The sequence below is a fragment of the Cyanistes caeruleus genome, chromosome 3 (assembly GCF_971803275.1).
Source record: "Cyanistes caeruleus chromosome 3, bCyaCae1.hap1.1, whole genome shotgun sequence".
Lineage (NCBI taxonomy): Eukaryota > Metazoa > Chordata > Aves > Passeriformes > Paridae > Cyanistes > Cyanistes caeruleus.
In genome coordinates, this window is record NC_141703.1 from 55,978,090 (window position 1) to 55,998,053 (window position 19,964).

Genomic DNA, 19,964 nt, shown 5'->3' on the forward strand with positions numbered 1-19,964 from the left:
TATATTTGAACAAAAGAAGTTTGCTTTCTTATTTTAGGAAGGTTAAAAGTGAATTTTCAAAGAACTATTTTATCATTTATTTTCCTTTTTGTTGACTCAGCATCATTTATAGACATTTTTTCATGTCTTTGTACTTTTTCCTATTATAATATGTAAATATTATTTTTAAATCCTTGTAATGCACTTGATAATTTTTTTTTCTTAGAATAAATTAGTTAGAAGGTGAACTGCCTTTTTGCAACTGAGTTTAGACTGACAGCTGTGATTTTGCAAAGTCACTGTTTCAAAGGACAGCTGTAGATTATTAACAGAATTATATTGGCATTAAAAGTTTCACTAAATCCTGTTGAGTCAAGAAATCTGGATGTAATGTATATTCATGCATAATACCTGCATGTATATAAAGTGTCTATGGACATCATCATTTATGATTATATAAATACGTATTTAATAATGTATTTAATAATTATATATTTGTTAGAATCAGGCATTATTTTTTTACTAGTACCAAAATTAGGGCGTTCCAGAGTGTTAGTAATGAAAAATATTCTCTGTAATAATTGTTGTTCAATGTGGATGTGGGTTCTGTTGCTTATATTTTTTTCAGCCAAAGGGAAGCAGTTTGGTTTCCAAAAACAGTTCATTAAAAAATTGTAACATTCTTCACTTTTCTGCCTAAATCACTCACTAGAATTCATAAGAGATCAGTTATATCTGAAATTTATTGACTTTAGATTGACCTGGGTAAAATAATGTTTAATAGAAAATTGTTTTACAAAGAATCTCTACCATCAAACAATATTTCAGATAACAGTTGTTGTATTCTTTTTTTTTAACATGCTGAAGTGTTAAAGAAGAAAATGAAGATTTTTAATGAAATGTTACCAAAATATCTAGAAAATGGTTGTGTATTATGAAAACAATCCTGTTACTCATTAATATGTACTATTGTTCATATTTGTGATTCAGATTTTTCTTAAGCTCATTTTTATGCATATTTACAGTCCTGGTTAATTTTCAAGCAGTAATCATATTTTAAGGTTTGAATATCAGTTTCTTCTCGTGACAATTCTACCAGAAGAGAAGGCCAGTTTGCAAAGTCTAATTACAATGAAATTCCAATTCCCTTAGCATTGTTATTGGCAAGGATTTTGGCCATAATGGAATTATGCTGATGGTAAAATTGTATCAAAAAACCTACAAACCCAAAAAATTTCAGATTTTTAAGGTAAAATCATCTATTAGACATTGCCAGATTATTTTTAGCTGGTGCAGAAGCAGTCTGAATTATTACGGTGTGAAGTTCTAGCTATTTACTATAAGAATGTAAATAATGTGGCACAAAGCCTTATTTATAATGACTAATGAAAGCTGTTAGACTGCAATCAGAGTGATGCAGAGCAACAGGGCAATTCATTAGGAGAAAAGCACTTAACAAACAGCTAAAGCATGCCAGTTTGAACCTTTTCCTTTCAACTTCAAAACATATATGCTGCTCTTGGTTTGATACGCTAAAGAATTATTTGTAAGGTAAAGTAGATAAGAAAAGTAAGGTTATTCCTGCCTGCTGATTCTTGCTAACTCAAAAAATGCAAAGAGAAGGTGTCGTTTTCAGCTTTGTTATGAGCAGATAAATATGCTTGCCATGTTACACTTGTTAAACATACTGTACTTGTGATTTGTTGCAATGGGATGTTGATTCAGCACAGCATATAAGCACATACAGAAGTCCCTCCTGACTTCAAGCACCTCTATTTAAATTCAGTGTTCAACTAAACTAGATCAGGGAGTCAGTAAAGTAAATCAGGCAATCTGGACTTAAATTGTATGCTTCTAAATTACAGCTTCTGTGATATTAACAATGTGTATCTCAAAAGACACTGCTGACATTTGTGATTGATTTTTCTTTCCGTTTTCTGTCTTTAAGACATAAGTACAAGAAATAGAAATTATAAAAGCTGTATTTAATTTCAATTTTCCTTTAATATAAGCAAGATATATAGGGAAAAAGGCAATTGTCACAGGTGTTAAATGATAAACTTTATAGTTTTTAAGAAAAGCTTCATCTGATATTTTATTTTTGAAATAGTGTGAACCTAAAATTTATACAGATATGAATACTTAAAAACCACCTTGCTATATTTATTGTAGAAATAGCATTTTGTATGAAGTAATTTTACCAAATGCTATTGACAAAAGTCTATGTCCTTATCTTTAAACATTAGCAATATTACATACTGAAATCTTACTGTGGTTTTAATTATATTTTCCCATAAATCCCCATTTCCTGTATGTTTTCATTGAAAAGCATTTCAGGAAATTAATTTATTAAAAGGTGGAACATTCAGGAAGTAAAACTACAATTTGCTGGAACAGGAGAGGAATTTTTAAAAAGCATCATATGACCTGACTCCCATATTTCCATCTCTTCTTGTTCAGACAAAGCAGGATCTTACACTTACATGATGCAGTTCAAGAAAAGGCCCCTTTCATGTTGACAGGTTAGCTGAAAATTCAAAGCTCATTTGCAACTACAGTTATTTATAATCTTATTCTATTTCTGTGGTATACAAGTAGGTATATTTATGAAATATGTGTCAAACTTCTAATTGTCAAGGCTGTTTTTGTTAAATATGCTCAAATTCTGCTTCAGATGAATTTTAGGTATAACACAAAGGATACGTACTTTATGTATAACGTAAAGTTACTCAAAGTAACTTTAATTTCCACAATTTACAAGTACCTCAGTTTTGTTATATTTAAAACAGTTTACCAGTAAGAAGTTCCCTGCTAGTGTATGGTTAGGTAGAGTTTCTGTAAGTCTGGTTCTACAGATTCATGGTCTGTCACATGCATGTCAGCCTGCTAAGAGCTATATATATAAAAGCTTATATATATAGCTCTTATATAGAGCTATATATATAAAAGCTTAGCCTGCTAAGAGCTATTATATAAAATATAAGAGGTGCTTATATTTTCACAGAAGCAACGTTTTCTATTAAGTTGTTCTCAAATTTCCACTTAAATAAGAAATCCAGATTTCCAGAATCATGCTGAAAGTTGTGAAGCATTAAATGAATAGCTAAGCATAGAATCATAAAATGGTTTGGGTTTGAAGGGATCTTCAAGATTATCAAGTCCCTATGCCTCTGCCATGGGCATGGATGCCACTCACTAGAATGAAGTTGGTTGAGACCCCATCCAACCTGGCCTTGAACATTTCAGGGATGTACATGCACAGTCTCTGGACATCCTGTTCATTCTTCACCACCCTCTGAGTAAAGAATTTCTTCCTAACATCAAATCTAAATCTGCTGTCTTTCAGTTTAAAGCCATTGCCCCATGTCCTGTCACTGTCTGCTTGTGTAAAAAGTCTCTCTCATTTTTATAAGCCCCCTTTAGGCACTGGATTTCTACTTTAAGGTCTCCCCTAAGCTTTCTCTCCTCCAGATTGAACTACCCCAGCTCTCTCATCCTGCCTTTTTATAGGAGAGATGCTCCAGTCCTCTTTTTATGTTTGATACATTTATTGATTTTCTGTAAATTTTCCAAAATGTAAAACTGTCTTTTATAATAAGTTGTGGGTTTTTCATTCTAGTATAGTTTTACAGGAAAGTTCTAGATGTTTGAAAATTTGAAACCAACAATGTACAAAGCAGTGTTACAGACCACAACTGAAATTGTATACTTGAACATGAGCAACTTCTGCAGAGAGTGACAGAATTTGAAGTTAGCTGGGGTGTTAAATTAGGTTGCTTCTTTGGTTGTGTTTCAAAAATAAGTAGAAGTTGGGATGAAATAATTCCTAGCAGCATTTAGAAGATGACCACTAATTATCTGAAGAAACATTTTTGTTCCTAAGAGGTTGCATTAGCTGTTAAGAAAATAATCTTAGAAAATGACAGGTATGCAGCAGATTTTCCTTCTTCTTAGCACTAGCCAAGCAAAATAATCAATTTTCTGTAGAAACCCATTGTAAAATATTTTCTTAAATTTGGTAGGGAAGTAAATAACATTTGGACCTGCAATCAACATGGTTCTTCTAAACAAACAGTATTAGATTGCTTATAAGTGATGACCATGCCTAGCACATTTTCAAGCTACTCTAGAAGTAACTTCTGATGACTGTAATCTTTTAAAATTATCATCTTTACATCCCAAGTTTTCATTTATGTTGCAGAATTTATTAAATTTATTCAGTAGCACCTAAATTTAATAGGTTTTCTTCAATTGAGTAAGAATTCTAGAATTAAATCCCTAAGCCTTTTTTTGCTTTTGAAAATGGCAATATAAAAACTGCACATTCAAAGAAAGAAATAAGTCATAAAGGGGGAAAAAACCCAAAAGAGTTTGCTCTGTGAGCTTTATTGTTCATGAAGCTTGGTTACTATACATTTGTGTTGATTTGTTGAAAGGCTATTTAGGTGAACTTTACTTACTGCTCTGCACAGACTGATCATGCTGTCCTACACAGGCATTTTTGGTACTATCTTTGACTACTTAATTCAGCTGATGCGATTAAACATATCCAAGGTTAAATTATGAAGTTTGAATCTTTAACAGTCTATCCTTTGAAAAATTTTATGATCTGACTTAACAACTGTATCTCATTTTGAAGCTGGGTTTGAACCAGATGACCTCTATAGAGGTCTTCGCCAACCTAAGCTTTTTTATTATCTGAGAGCTATATCTCTTTATTAAATTTTGTGAATTAAAACACATAAGTAAATTTTGAAGTTACTACATATGCAAATGTCTTGAATATAAAAGGAGTTATTTCCGTCAGGAATCATGTAGAAGTTCTGATCATTAATTTTTAGTTATATTTTCACATCATATAGAAAATTAGAAGCTCCTTGACGAACATAAAAAGGTATTTGTCTTGCATTCCTCAGATTCAGGTTTTAGTGAGGCACCAGGCTTTTCAGGCATGTGTTTGGAATTTTTAGGGCACCTATTCTACAGTACTTAGGTCTTTGGTACTTGTGCTTCATGTCAGCAGCAGCCTTGGTATTTTTGCACCTTCTTATCAGGGAAATCTAAGGCTTAAAAGGATTCATTATTTTATTTCTGGCTTTGTTTTTAGGCTGGTAAACTGAAGTATACATTCTTTTGACTTCTTTATAATTGTGATTTCATTGGTCATGTAACAAATCAACTATCTTTTCATGTCTCCTCAAAATCCCACTGGAAAGTTACTTATTAGGAAATCACCTAATCCTAAATTTTGTTTTGTGATGTTTAAGGAGAATCTGTTTACCTTCATGGCAAGCTGAGCAGTTCTGGAAGCAGTACTACTCTGTTTTACATCCTGAGGATTTACTTGCACAGCTTCAACAGATCACAAATTTGATGGCAAAATTTAGTGACTCTGCCTCATGATTTGACCACTAAGAGATTTTCCCTAAAGTACATATATACTATAGTTACAAGTTTTATCTATAACTTCTTTTCTTCACGGCTATAATAGGCATCTCAATAAAGATGGGAAAATGCTTTGCATTGATGGAATTAAGCTTACTGTAAATGCAGTAGCCTACCTTGTCACATTCAAATTGGAAAAACGAAAGAAAACACTGTCAAAAATTCAATTTAGCATTACAGAGATTACTGCAGTATAACAGCCCTTTATCTGTAGTAGTGTATAAAAGCACTTCTAACAGTGCATCAATTTTCACAGCCATTTAGTAGATTAGAAAGCAATTGTAAACAGAGTAAAACCCACATTAACTCCTGTCAGCAGCCTGCCTTTTTCTCAGTTATGGATTTGTTTGAAATAACAGTGAAGTCTAAAGTGATTGCATCAACATCACAGATTGTATTATAAATATGAATGAACCCATTGTAATGGACTGCATAGTAATAGATGGCAAGAATTTGTCCCCTCCCCTCAAAGTAACAGCTTTTGTAAGGGAAGAATAGCTGTGGCATAAGGAAACATGTCACTCTACAAGAAATTACTGCTCCTGTTGTGAACAATAACTGCACCAAGTGATGGATTTTTAAACTGCCCCTATTTTAATATTTTAGCAATGCACCATTAAGAAGTGTCTGTTATTTCTTTTAACTGAAATCAACTGAAAGTTATATATATTAAAAAACCCTAAGTCAGGTATTTTTAAATGAGTAGTTATTTGAACAACATTACTGAGGTGTTTTTTGGGGTGCAGAGAAAGAAAGTAGCCATGCATGAGTTTGTTTATTTTGGAAAATTGCCTTTCTTTTAACTGCTTTAAAGCAATAAATGCAGTGAAAATGAGAAGAATACTATTTTTCCCTCATCATCAGGTAGCACAGTGGTAGTTACAATAAACTGATTCATGGCCAGTATGGTGAAAGCTGATCTTGAAAGACTCGAAGATTCTTCATAGACAGCATCCTGCAGAGTGGAGTGTGTTTTGATTTTTTTTCATTTCTCCAGAAGATGTCTAATGTCTCTAACAAACAAAATATCACTAGATATTTCCTAACACCTATTTCTAAAATGTGTCCTACTGCATATCTTGTTAATTGCTGCTGTCCATTTAACTATTCCTTATAGTCTTAAATAAGGTCTACTACTCAATTGCTTTTTTTCTAGAAAACTGGCTACTAGTGCATTGTGATAAATGTATCACAGTCATAATGCTAGGCACTATGCTATAAAATAGTGCTTCTCTGAAGTAAAAGGGACAATACTGTGTATTTGAGTTCCGATTTATCACACACAGGATATTAAACATTGAGGACCAAATTTGCAAATGAGGACAAACGTAATGTTTCCTATTTATGGGAGTAAAACCTGTTAGTAAAGTAGCTACAAAGATAAAAATACAATTTCCTCCAAACTGTAAGAATGAAATGTGACAATATTTATCTTCTCTCAGCTGTTGAATTTCATTGTTATTTTGTGAAATATTACGGCAATTACTCAATGAAACATTTTGCACAAAGACTTAATTTAAAAAGTCTTTAAATTTTGGCTGAGAAAGCAAGTGGTTTTCTCCATGGAGATTGTATATTTCTTTGATAACCCATGTATAATTTTTTAACCTTCAACTTTTTGCATTTAAGCAAAAACAGTTTCAGGAATGGTGATTTCACATTATTTTGAATTTTCTGCTTTACCAGGTTATAGCTATTTTTTACAGTTTATTTATACTTTTTTGAATATAGCAAGAAAATGTGATTAATGTTTTTGAGAATAAAATGCTTAACCAGTTCTATATCTAGATTTATATTATTTCATCCAATAAAAAAATCTCATGCTTCGGTAATAATAAAGGACATTTAATGAAACTTAAAGAGAAATAATCATCAGTTAAAAATTACAAAATATCAAAGACTTTATAGTGTGATTTCTTAATTTATATTTTTCAGAGAAATTTTTTCAAACATTTTCTGACTTTTTTTCTCTTTTTTTTTTTTTTTTTTCCCAGAAAGTATAGGTGACTGAGTGGTTTCTTAAATTTGACCCAGCATTCTAATGTAATTTCCTGTTGTTAAATGTTCTATTTAGTGGGTTGCATTAATCCAAGTCAAATAAGTACACAGAATTCAAGTGCTATTCTGTACCCTAGACTTAAACAATCATAAATTTGATTATCTTGCCTTTCCCTATCCATCATTTACCTGCACACTCTTGGGTGCAGCTGAAAATATTTTTCCAAAACTCTCTCATCCATCATAAGTGCTCAATTCTTTCTAAGATGCTTTCTCATCTCATCACATGCATATAATCACATGTAGTCAATGTTTTATATAAATAGATAAAACTAACTGTATCTTGCAGCAATTTATTACCATTATCTTACTAATCTGTGTTCTTAAAGAAGACTTAAATGCCATTTAAAAGCAAAAAGGAAAACAGTTGGTAGAGACTAGAATTGGTAAAGGTCCCAGAGCAAGAGAGCAAGCTATCATCTCATTAGGACCTGCTTTAGAATAAAATCCTCAAGAAGGATTTGCAGTTGAAATGACTCCATTGTTACTGAACTCAGACAAGAAGTACAGTCTCTTCCTACTGATGATCACGTCACCCCTAAAGCAGCCAAGAATCACTGTTCTCTGAACAACAGAATTGTCTTCCCAAGGCAGGTAAGGACTCCCAGTCCAAGATTTACCAGTCTTTCTGGCTGGGAAGTCATGACAGTGCACCCTCTGAGGCCAGCCAGCTGCCCACAGTGCTGCTCTTACAGGTGTCTCTCTCATATACTCTATTTAGCTATTTCAGCCTACTTCTCTTTCCAAATTACACCACTTCTGTTTGAAAAAAACATATTTTAAAGACTGTTGGTGAGAAATTACTGTTCAAAGCTGGCAATTCTCACACAAGTATGGACACATGTAAAGCAGGTAAATAAGCTTTATGTTCAAGTGTAGATATATTCCACTTAATTACGTGGGATCTCTTGTGCTTGTCTTCACTATCTGTTTAAAACTAATCTGAGCTAGGCTCTGTCTCTAATCGAAAGAAGCCAATAGATACCTAAAGTATGTGCTTTTAATTGTGCTCTGAAGATTGCCTTTTTCCCTTGACTAGTCCCTTGACAGAGCAATCTCTTTGCCATTATTGTTCTGCAGAGTCAGGCATAATGATTCTGCACCAGGACTACCACGCTCTACAGTGATTTCATTATAGTGAAATACAGCACTAGTGGGTACATAGGATCCATAGATAACATTCCACACTTTGTATTGCTCTCAGAAATTCTGTATTTTGTGTAATTAGTACACAACCTCAGCCACCCACAGATAGATTTTTCTATAAATGAGTTGTCTCCTAATTTTGAAATACCTTTCAGCTGAATCTTTGTGTAGCACAGTCCTTCCTATATGCACCAGTGACAATGGAGCTGTGCATAAGCTGATGAGGAAAATGCTATTTTAAAATAATAAATAAATAAAATAAATTATAAAATAAAATTTATTATAATTCTGATGGCATAGGTCATTGATAGAATATATATTAAAATCTGTTAAACAATGAAAAGATTGATGAAAACAGTATTTTCAAATGATTGAGTCTCAAGTAATGGCATGTTTTTGTTTCATACCAAAAACAGCTGTTTGTGTTGGCATTTATTATTATTGTTGTTATTATTATTATTATTGTTATTATTATTATTATTTTTACCATGTTGACACCTTAATGCTTTTCTTTGTTAGTTCTTTAGCTTTATGCTTTATGGAATAATTCAAATTTAACAAAATATTTAGTATGTTGTACAAGTAAGAGACAAATATTCTGTAATACATGCATAAAATAAGGCCTGATGAAAATATTTTGTTTACTACTACATGAATTAAAGTAGGAGCTGTTATAGTTTTTGTCACTGCATACTATTTTTATCCCTTTTTTTAAACTTAGTGCATACTCTGAAAAAGCAATGTTATGGGTGTTTTGACTTTTTTGGGTTTTCTTGGTTTTTTTTTCGAAAGAGAATTCATAAAACACTTCCATGGAACTCAAATCACTGTTACTTTGATTCTTTCACCTACTAATCTATCTTACTTAACAAAAATGTGTACACTCAGAACCAGTATCTAATAATCACAGGGTTGCTCTCCCATTCAAAGTATAATCACTAAAGACTAAAACACTTAGTCCTCTGTGGATGTGAAATTCTTAAATATAGATGCACACAACTAGAGTTTCGTAAGTTTTACATGGCCAGGACTAAATCTAAGCGAATTTCAGTTTAAAGCAGTGATCATTTTCACCTGAAGGGTAGGATTCCATGTACCAATGCAGAAGTAGAAATAATTTATTTTATAGGCTGATTTTTAAATCCAGAATATGTTTCAAGCTTGTCAGAAACTTGCAAAGCTATATAAAAGCTAGGGTATCACAAATCTGTCAGAGAGAAGAGCCTAAACAAGTTAAGAACTATATCTACTGGAGGTAAAGGTTAGTGAACAAGAAGGATATTTAAAAAGGAAAAAAATGGTGATAGGTTGAATGGTTGGTTGAGCAGCATACTTAGTATTGGTGTCTTTCACATCTACAGTTCTTTTCAGCATATTGCATACTGAACAGAGTTCCCCTGCTTATATCCAAACTGCTCTCTATAACAGTTGTAATTAATTTTAATTATATTGAACATGTAGCCAGAAAAAGCTTTGGGAAATTCTATTCCTTCTGTTAAACAAGTAGTGAGATGTATACTTAATAGTCTATCAGGCCTTAAAATCACCAAATCTGCACCCTGTCCTCCCTCACAAGGGGACGTGTCATCTCAACAATCCCTTGTCTCTGTCCAGCATAGGAAATCCACCTTTTATGCAGACTTTGCTGCAGTCAAAAGTCTAGAGCTACCAGATACAGAAGTTACTTTTCGATATCTGCAGTGTGTGCTCTCTTTACCTGTTTAAAGTATCTACATTAGGGTGAAATGAAGCACAGTTTAAGTGCTTGTTCCTCCTCACTGAATGTGAAGGGAGCCTGAGGCAACCAGCACAAATTCATTCGGTCCACTTAATCTCACACTGGGATCAAGGGCCTTTGGTCAGGCACAAGGACGCACAGGACTTCGCATGCTCTTGTTACAAACAATTTTATATAACACGGAAGAAAAGAGGTTTCTTTCTGAACTTGCAATACATATGTATCCATAGTCTGAGTTATATCTATTTCATAATTGCAATTGTAATAAGGCCAGCTAAACTTGTAGTTTATTGTTTTAAATGTAACAGAATATTTCAAAGCACTCATTACCACAAAAAAAAAAAAAAAAAGGAAATCCATCTACGCAAATGAAATTGAACTTTTTGCTTTAAGCTGCATTCTGTTATATAACCAAAGAGTTATAAATTTATACATCTGCTTCATCTTATTTAAACTGTCCTGATTTTAAGCTTAATTTGTGGAAAAAATCTGTTTGGCTAGTAAGCTCAGCAGCAAAGGTTTTTAAGAGATGTGAGATAAATTATCGAGTACCATAACTGAATTCTTAGACATTGAGGACATTCTCCCTTCGCACTCCCTTCCCCAAAATTTTCCTCAGCTATGTGTCTGAAATAAAAATACATAAACATGTAGCCTACTCTTCTTGCTGCAAAATTTTTACAAATCTCCTTGAAGCCAGCTGAATTGTTATTCTTAACACTTCTGGCTAACATTGATAATCTAGATAATAATACCAATTGTATGTGGTATTATTTTATTACACAAAGCTGAAAATTATGTTTTTGTATACGATGTTGCTTTTAAATTAATGCTAACATGAACGACATTTTCATTTAAATAAATTTTCCTAAGATCACAGTGAACTGTTCAATATTGTGAGATTTTTTTCAGTAGCATTTGTGTTTTTTCCTTAGCATTTAAAGCTACTCAGGTGTAGCATTTCTCTGGAAATGAGCAGTAATGAAGGTGCTAGAAAAGATTTAAGAATATATCTCTGATATGTTTAGTATGAGTGACTTAATTGGTGAGCTAGAAATGAGTTTACACAATATAGTTGATCTGCAAAGAAATGTCATTTTAATAGTTATTATGTATATTGTGTTTCCTAAAAGGTGTTTTTATTGTCTCTTTAGAATATGATGGGAGTAAAAGCATTTTCTTTGTAAGAAATGTGTGGCGATTGTGCCTATGTATGACTGAGAGCAACCTATAGGTTTCATTCATTCTAGTCTGAATGAATTTATGAGCTCATAAAACTGTGTGTGCACTTTATGTCCTGAAAAAATATTTTCAGGTTTTTTGAGTGGTCTTAAATTTTTGAAGAGTATCTACAGAACTTCTCCTGGCTGTCTTCTAGTTTCTTCAGTTACATATGGAATAATGGAGGGGAAAATTGAGGAGATTTCTGAGCAATCAATGTCATGCTCAGCAATAAAATCTCAGGGAAAGGAGGAAAAATTCTTTTTGAACATGTTTCCTTACAACCATAAGCATATTTTGAAAGGACTACATTTTTCCCAACTTCCTTCAGAAAACCCCTTCCCATAAAAATAAGATTTTTATGCTTTTATGTGTCATAGAATGAATAATATTTAGTTGAATGCCCAAAGCAATTGAAGAAAGAAAAGCATTCATGATAATTCAGATAAACTTCAGTGGTCTTTGCTGTAATGTGTTCTCTGAATTCTTGCACTGTTCAAGCATTACATTTAACATGAGAATGTATTTGACCATGCATGCTACAGAGAAATAAGTTAAGCATATGTTTTTTTCTTTAGGAGGGACTGAACTTGTGTATTATTATTTTAATTACCCCTCAGGCAATCTTCTGATGTGTGATCAAGTGCAGGTCAATGTTCTGAGAGTCCTTCAACATGACAGTTCACAGAATAATTATCCTGTCATCGCACCTTGATTCATTGTTACATCGTTTCTTGGACTTTTTCCTCTTTCTCACATTTGCTTAGCAACCAGATCACAAGTCTCATACTTACTATTCAAGTAATCACCCTCTGCAGCACATAGATGCATCAATTAAAGCTTTACAATGAAGTATATTGTTCTGTGTGGAATCCTCAGGTGTCAGGAATTAAAAATTGATTTTAAGTGTTGCAGGCTGTGTTCAAATGGCTCATCTGTGTTTATGTTAAACAAACAAGCTTGCTAACAATTCTAACAAAAGACGTAGGTCAAAATCGTTAGGAAATGAATGATAAAATTATATTCTGTTCTTAAAGCACTTAGTCTTTTAGATATTTACCAATTAAATGCAGCTCAGAAGTGTCTGAGTGCCAAACATTTATTTTAGCCCTGTTTTTTCAGATGCAAATCAATTTGATATCTGCTTTATATGTTCTTACCTATAGTCTTTGTAAATATTTTCTGGCTAATTTTCCAATTTGTGTAAATTTCACAACAATTTATTATTAGAATGAAATTCAAGTACTCAGAAGCTGTCAAGATGGTTCAGTGATTTAATGCTGGCGTCCTGCAGCTTTGACTGTAATCAGCAGATGCTCTGACATTACCATAAATGTTTTCTTAACCGTCTCTGTCAAAAAAAAAAAAAAAAAAAAAAAAAAAAAGAGACACAATTTTTCCTATTTGGAGTCTCCTGTTTCTGATTAAATTCGGTTTGGGTTCCTTTGCATAATTAATATACCATGATGATCTCTAACCATTTGTTTTTAATATCACCTTTTGAGCTAAACGTATTTGCAAGACTGCTTCATAAGTCAAAATAGACAAAGGAAAAACAAGTCTATGTTTAAGAATCCTGTTTCCATGGCTTGGGAGGTCTTACTGCCTCCTGCCTTGTTTTCTCAGTGAGCATAAAGGGTTCAAGTTTTCAGTTACTCTGTTTTTCATATTCTGTGTAATATTTTAAGTTCCTCCATGAGAGAGAGATTTTTTTCTGTATGTGCAAAGGTGTGTTGCATTTTAAATTTTTGGAAATTTAAAGAAAAAAAACTGTACACAATAAGATTAACTTTTAACTTTGATACCGTTAGCTTCTCTTGTTTTTAGCATACCAAAGTGGCTGCTAAGAGTATAACTGGTCAGATAAAGGGCAGTAAATACGTTCATTGCATGAAAAGTGCACACCATTAGTGATGTTAAATACAGCATTTTGAATTCACAATGGCTGGATTAATTACCCATGATAATGTAGCTTATATTTGTCTTGCGATAATTCAGTGGTATTTGGAGGAGTCAGTAAAAGCCATTTTTAAGTAACAATTCTTCTTTCAGAGACTTTTGAAATCAGTCTCCCTTTTCAGAGCAGTTTGTCACACTTGCACAGTACAGTTGGTGATGTCAAATATACATATGGCTGGATTATGTGCAGAGTAGAAATGTTTTTTATATACCATCTCTCTCCACACATGAACAAGGCCAAATTACAGTCCATCCTAAAGAGAGGGAATAATTAAGTAAAAGCACATAACTTTAATTAGAGTATCATATAAGGAGAGAGAGAAGAATTGTCAAAGGAATATACAACCTTGTAGAATGAGGGAGAGATGAATCACTTTTCCTCTGCCTTTATTTCCCAATTTTACTTTTGCAAGAGGATCTTCTTGAATATGTACTGTTTCTTGCTCCATGGTTTCAACTGCTTGTTAGCATGCTGTCAATTATTTTCTGCAGAGCTTTGTCAGAGGAAAGTAAGTGCCATAATAATAATATGAAAGTTACATGAACTAAGATGATTCAGCTTCATTCCACTTCCATCCAGTCTATTCATGAAGGCAATCTTGGATGTTAGTTTACACAAGTTAAACTTCACAGTCAGGTCTGCTTCTGTCCTTTTAAAAAGCACCCAAGCTATTAAAAAGCACAGATTAGAATTCAGAGTTCTCATAAATACTTGTCCAGGTTAGTAAATCACTACACTCTTGCCTGTCATAGCAGTAACAGCATGTAGTGCTCTCTGTTGCTTTTCTTCCAGAGACTTCTTAAAAACATTTAAAATTAGAATACACTATTCTTGCAATATTTTGAATAATAGCGAATGATGGCCCACTGTGACTGTGACCCGTGTGGGCAAGAGCTGCCCCAGGACATTGGTCCTACACCTCTTACAGCAATGTGAGGGCATTGTGTTTCTATTCAACTGTTAAAACTAATACCCACCTAATTTACTTTCAGCTCTAGCCTCTCCTCTTTATGCTATTCCCACAAGTATTTCCAGGACTCTGTAGATCTCCCTTTAGTTTAGAAGTGGTTTGATTCCTTAGGAGACAAGAGCAACAGATGATGAGAGTTATGAAATATAATATATTAATAGAGATGAAAGATAGATTTTCTTGTTGGTTTGATCTGATATTGCAAGGTATTTGTATTCAAACTTAAAGCAGTTCAACCTGCCAGTACTCTGAATGCTGATATAAACTTGGCAATGGAAGTTTGGGATGAAAAAAAGAAATAAAAATTAAATAAGATTTGTAGCAGCAACTGGATAGCTAGGGAATGTCTTGTAAACATTTGATATCAAGAATAGTAGATATATAATAATAATAGAAATAATAATAGTGTTAAATTTTAAATTTTTAAGGCAATTACTAGACGTAGATACATGTTCAGGTTTAGGGCAAATTTGGGAGGAAACCTCCAAAGGTGTTCCTCTAGAAAGCAATTTCAAGTGGCCCCTTGCCCTACCAGTTTGGGACACAAATCTCCTTCAAGAAAAGTGGAAAAAACTGTTTATTTAACAGGCAAAGTACTCACAAACATGGAAAAATTAATAATATTAAACAATGGAACCTCTCGCTGTTCTGAAGAGATGGCAAATTCAGAAAGTCCTTGCCATGGGGTGTACTTGGCTCGCTCAGTCCCTTATCAGTCCCTCCAGCGCTGGAAAGTGCCAAGGCCCAGGCCCCCGTGGGCCACAGGCCTGAGCTCCTGGGCTTTGTCTGGGATTTCAGTCCAGAGCAGTTTGAACAGTTCCAAGGAAAAGAAAAGCCACAGTCTGGGGAACTTCTCTGCCTCAGCTGGCTAAAAACTAACAGCACAGGAGAGCTCTGTCCCCCTGTCTGTCCGTGCTGCAGACAGCACAGGCCGGAGCAGCGTGCGGGGCAGCGAGCGCCGCTTCTGAAAACAAACTGCAGCTTCTTCTTCCCCCCTTCCCTCTCAGAACCAGTCTTAGAGGTGCAGAACTTAACATCCAGCATAAACAGAACAGGTGATTGGGGATACAAGTATCATAAAGTCTCCCCAGGACAGTACATAAAATTGTAGAATGGTTTGTGTCAGAATTGGCCTTAAAGGTCATCTAATTCCAACACCCACACCATGGGTACAGACACCACCCACTAGATCAGGCTGCTCAGAACCCCATCCATCCTTGCCTTGAACCTCTCCAGGGCTGGGGCATGGTTTCTGTGAGGGTTTGTGGGTTTTGCATGTTTGTCTGGGTTTTTTTTTCAATGTGTATGCTAAATAGAAAATACTGAACAGAAGCAACAACAACATTTAGAACTGCAGTGAGTAGAATCTCATAAATATAAGGTCAGCCTTTAAGATTTGCTTTGTTGTTTGGATTTGTTGTGGGTTTTATTTTCCAGAGGTAGGAGGCCTCCTACTGTGTTTTTCCTCAACAGTTGGTAAAAGAAGACAAAATCATGTGTTTCTTTTCCATTTCAGTTATGTTCATCAGCATGTTGCTTATCATTCCCAATTGCATCTGCCAGTGGCTTTCCTTTGATAGCAGCAGTCTTTATGCATATTCCTGAAGTTTTTTTATCAAAGTGCACCTTGAAAGCAATATTCATCTATAGGTAGCTGGTTTGCAGACAGGTTTGGAGACTAAATGTGTCTACTGCTTAAAGGCACTTTAGTATGTCTGATCTACTTTAATTATCATCAGCTGAAGAGGATAGCTTTAGACTATGTACCTCTGTGTATATTGTCACAGGTCACCAATTTAGACAGTCATCATTTTTGACTGTTAACTCTAAAGACAGCTTGGAATGCAAGCTGCAATATACTTGTGAACAAAATAAAACAAATAATAAACCATGTTCCAGGAATACCAGGAATTTAAAATATTCTAAATATGTTAACTTCCAGTTTTATTATTGTAATTTCCTGGTTGTTTCTTGACTTAAAGAGGAGAAAAAGTTGATGTTTGTCCTATTTGTACCTTGAGAGAAGTCCTATAAACACCTAGGCTGTGGATTGTTTCTTCCCACTGGGGCCTGAAGACCCCATGCCACTGGTATTCATGTAGATCAATATTACCTTTTAACCCCCTTTGCCTGATGTAAATAAGAAGAGTAATATATTTGTTATTAATACTAAAGTTATGACTTATGATCTGTCCATTTTGAAATTGAGAGACTTAAAATTTAGTTTTTCAAGAATGTTTCAAACCATGTGCTCCAAAAATCATTAATGACCACAAAGCAGATTTCTTTTTTGGAAATTTCCATTTTTCAGTTTTCCTAGAAACTGCCAAATGTGCCATCTTTTGAGGAAAAATGCATGAAAAGACACAGGAAATCAACTGAAATTCAGGATGAAATAGGAAGGATGCCAAACTCCTAAGTCTGAAGTAGCCATCTTAGACAATTGCAGAGGTTTCTTCTCTCACTGACATTCAGTGATTTCTGTCGGCATCTTGATCCACACTCTTGTTCTTTTCTCATCTTGACAGGTACTCAAGACTTTTGTTAAAATACCAGTAAGTGAAAGTTTCATTTCTTGTAAAAAAAGGTCATTGTCTTATCAGAAGTGAGAATATATTAGTTTAAACAGAGAAATTGATTCCACTTCATTGCGATTGCAAAGTGTCTTTGGAAAGGATAGGTAAAAGTTTGAATGGAGCGATCAGCAGGAAGTTAAAATAGTCTTTGAGAAGATATTGATAGGAAAGGGATTAAAATAATTTTTAAAGGCTTTTCTCTAGGGCCTGGTAAAAGGGAGCTGGTCCAGCAGAGTTCCTCTTGTCAAAAATTAGTTTGCTTACAGTTTGTAATTTACTGTCTTTGAAATTTAGTTCCTATAAATTCTCTGTATTAGTCACACTGTGGGCTGATACACTCACTTCTTGCCATTAAAACACACATAAACCCTCTATATTCACTATTTCTGAAAACTGTCTCACCAAAATTGAGCTTACTGATAGTGTTTCTTCCTTGTGTTTCACACCTTCTGATTGCAATACTCAAGAACAGGAGCAACTATCAAATGAAATGTGCGTAGTTTAAAGAAAAATTGTTCCAAATATCAGTAGCTCTTGTAGCTCAGTCTCATGAGTTGTCTGCTTAAGATTAGTAGAGTTGTGAGCATTTAGTATGAAATACAAAGGTGTAAGAAATTACTTAACAAGCAAAGATCTTTTGAGTACAGCTCACACTCCTTTATGTGTTAGGGCTGGAGCTGCAGGTTTGAACTGAAATAAGTAATAACAACACAGTGCTCCTTTTACCAGGGACATTCCTCAAGCCTTGTCAGTCAGAGATATTGAGAAAACATGAAATCAATAAAAAGTATTTAAAATATTTTCCATTAAACCATCCAGAAAGGAGCTATCCCATTTTTTTATGCATGATCTTATGTAATATGGATGGACCTTCTAGCTATAGCAGTCTAAATATTATATTATGCCTAAATGCTGGTTCTGAGGGATAAGGCAGGCTTTGAGAAGTATAACAATGTCTTGTTATGTTCTCACACCAGGGCTAAAGTCTCAGAATGGATTTCAGAAGGCCAACTTTGGGCTGTAAAAAATAAAGAAAATTGGGTGCCTGAAAAATCTTGGGGCTCGCAACTGACCTGTGTCTGGGGCTCTAATAGGGGTTGGTGCAGGAAACAAGACTGTCGTTTCAAAATTGGGAGGAAAACATAAATTAATTATTTTCTTCTTGGCATTTTTGATAATAAGAAGCCAAGAGTTTGGAATCTGTTTATTTAGATGAAACATATGAGGATATACCCCGGTATCCCCACAACATCCATAGTATGTGACCATTGTCTAAGTACAGCTTATTAAGGTTGCACCAGAACATGCATGATGATGTGGTCGGTGAAATTTCTGAGAAATGGACAGGACTTCCAGACAGCGACTGGGTTGTGTCAAGCATTTCAGCTTGTGGGAATGCTCTATAGCTGCATCCAGAATTAGCACATGGCAAACACATAGCTGTTAAAAATACGTGTTCTTTTCTCTGATGTTTTGCTGGGAAAATACATGAGCGTGGCATCAGCATGGTGTAGCTTTTTGAGAATTTCAGTTCCATACATCAGGGATGAGGAACCAGAGACAAACCGTGGCACCAAACTGGAGAGCCAATGGTAAGAGTTATTGGTAGGGCTGTTACTTTTTCCAAGCTAAAGCCCTTTGGCATGGGGACATTCCTTCAGAGTATTGTCTAGGACATGACTTAAATGACAAGTCATGACTTAAAATGTAAAAATAATTTGCATTGCCAATAATGTATGGGCAGGCTGTGGAAAATGTTGGCATAGACCTAGCTTCAGGAATTTGATGCAGCATGTGGAGCACAAGTCAGCAAGATCACAAATATTCCACTGGGTTTTTGAACATTTTTCCCTGTTAACTTGGTAAGAGATGTAATGAGGTTGTAACTGCAATTGTTCTTTTTATGTTACTGTTTTGTCATGCCCTACATTGAGATGTATGACTGTAATACGAGCACATAATGCCACACAATGCTGTTCTCCTTATTGTATTTGCAACTTTATTTTTCAATCAGTATATAAGTATTTACATAAAACCAAAACACGTCCTTGGTATCAAGACTTTTACTGAGAAACTGTGTGATGAAATAAAGCTTTTAAACATTTTTTTTAATATTAAATATTTATTAGTTGTTTTAAAAAAATCTATCTTGACTGTAGTGAGTCTCTTGCAATCATTTTTGTTCTCTATTAAATATATAACACTATTGTGTAGGATTTTAAAATCTCCAACTGATCATATTTTGCTTCCCAAAGTTCACAGCAGGGAGGTCTCATACTACTGATTTTTTTGGGGGGTTTTGTTTTTTTGGTTTTTTTTTTTTGTTGTTGTTGTTTAGATGCTAGTGCACAGTTTCCTTTTTCTGAATATGATGTATCTTTTACTAGGTTATAAGCATACCATTATAAGTTGTTCTGTGTTAGGACATCATTTAAACTGTGGGCAGCTATAGTAAGCACAATTTTCTGTCAACTGAATTTCCTGAGCATTGCTGTTAAAAGTCTTGTGTCTAGATGATAGTAACTATTTGGCTCTAGGTTTTGTGAATATGGCTTTGGAATGCTTTTGATTAACAGCAATGTTCAAGCAATTAATATCTGCAAAAACTGCATTTGAATAGGTCTGGAGAACCCACAAAAGTTCAATATTGAACAAAGGGAAGAAAATATTTACATATCATGGAATCTGGACACTGAGACTTTCATAGTGTACAATGTGATCTCTTCCTGACCCGTGCCTGGGAGCATTCACTAGCAGTAAAGTCAAAACTATTATGGCTTATCACCTGAGCCTTTAGAAAACTTGATAATGAATTAAAAATTATTGTTTTTTTTTTGTTTTGTCATCTGCATAATGATTGTTGTGATACAG

At 34.2% G+C, this 19,964-nt stretch overlaps 1 protein-coding gene across 7 annotated transcripts in view; it reads left to right on the forward strand.

Annotated features, from left to right (window-relative positions):
• Positions 1 to 19,964, forward strand: part of DIAPH3 (diaphanous related formin 3) — a 203,669-nt gene that overhangs the window by 178,442 nt on the left and 5,263 nt on the right. The gene's annotated exons all lie outside the window — the stretch shown is intronic.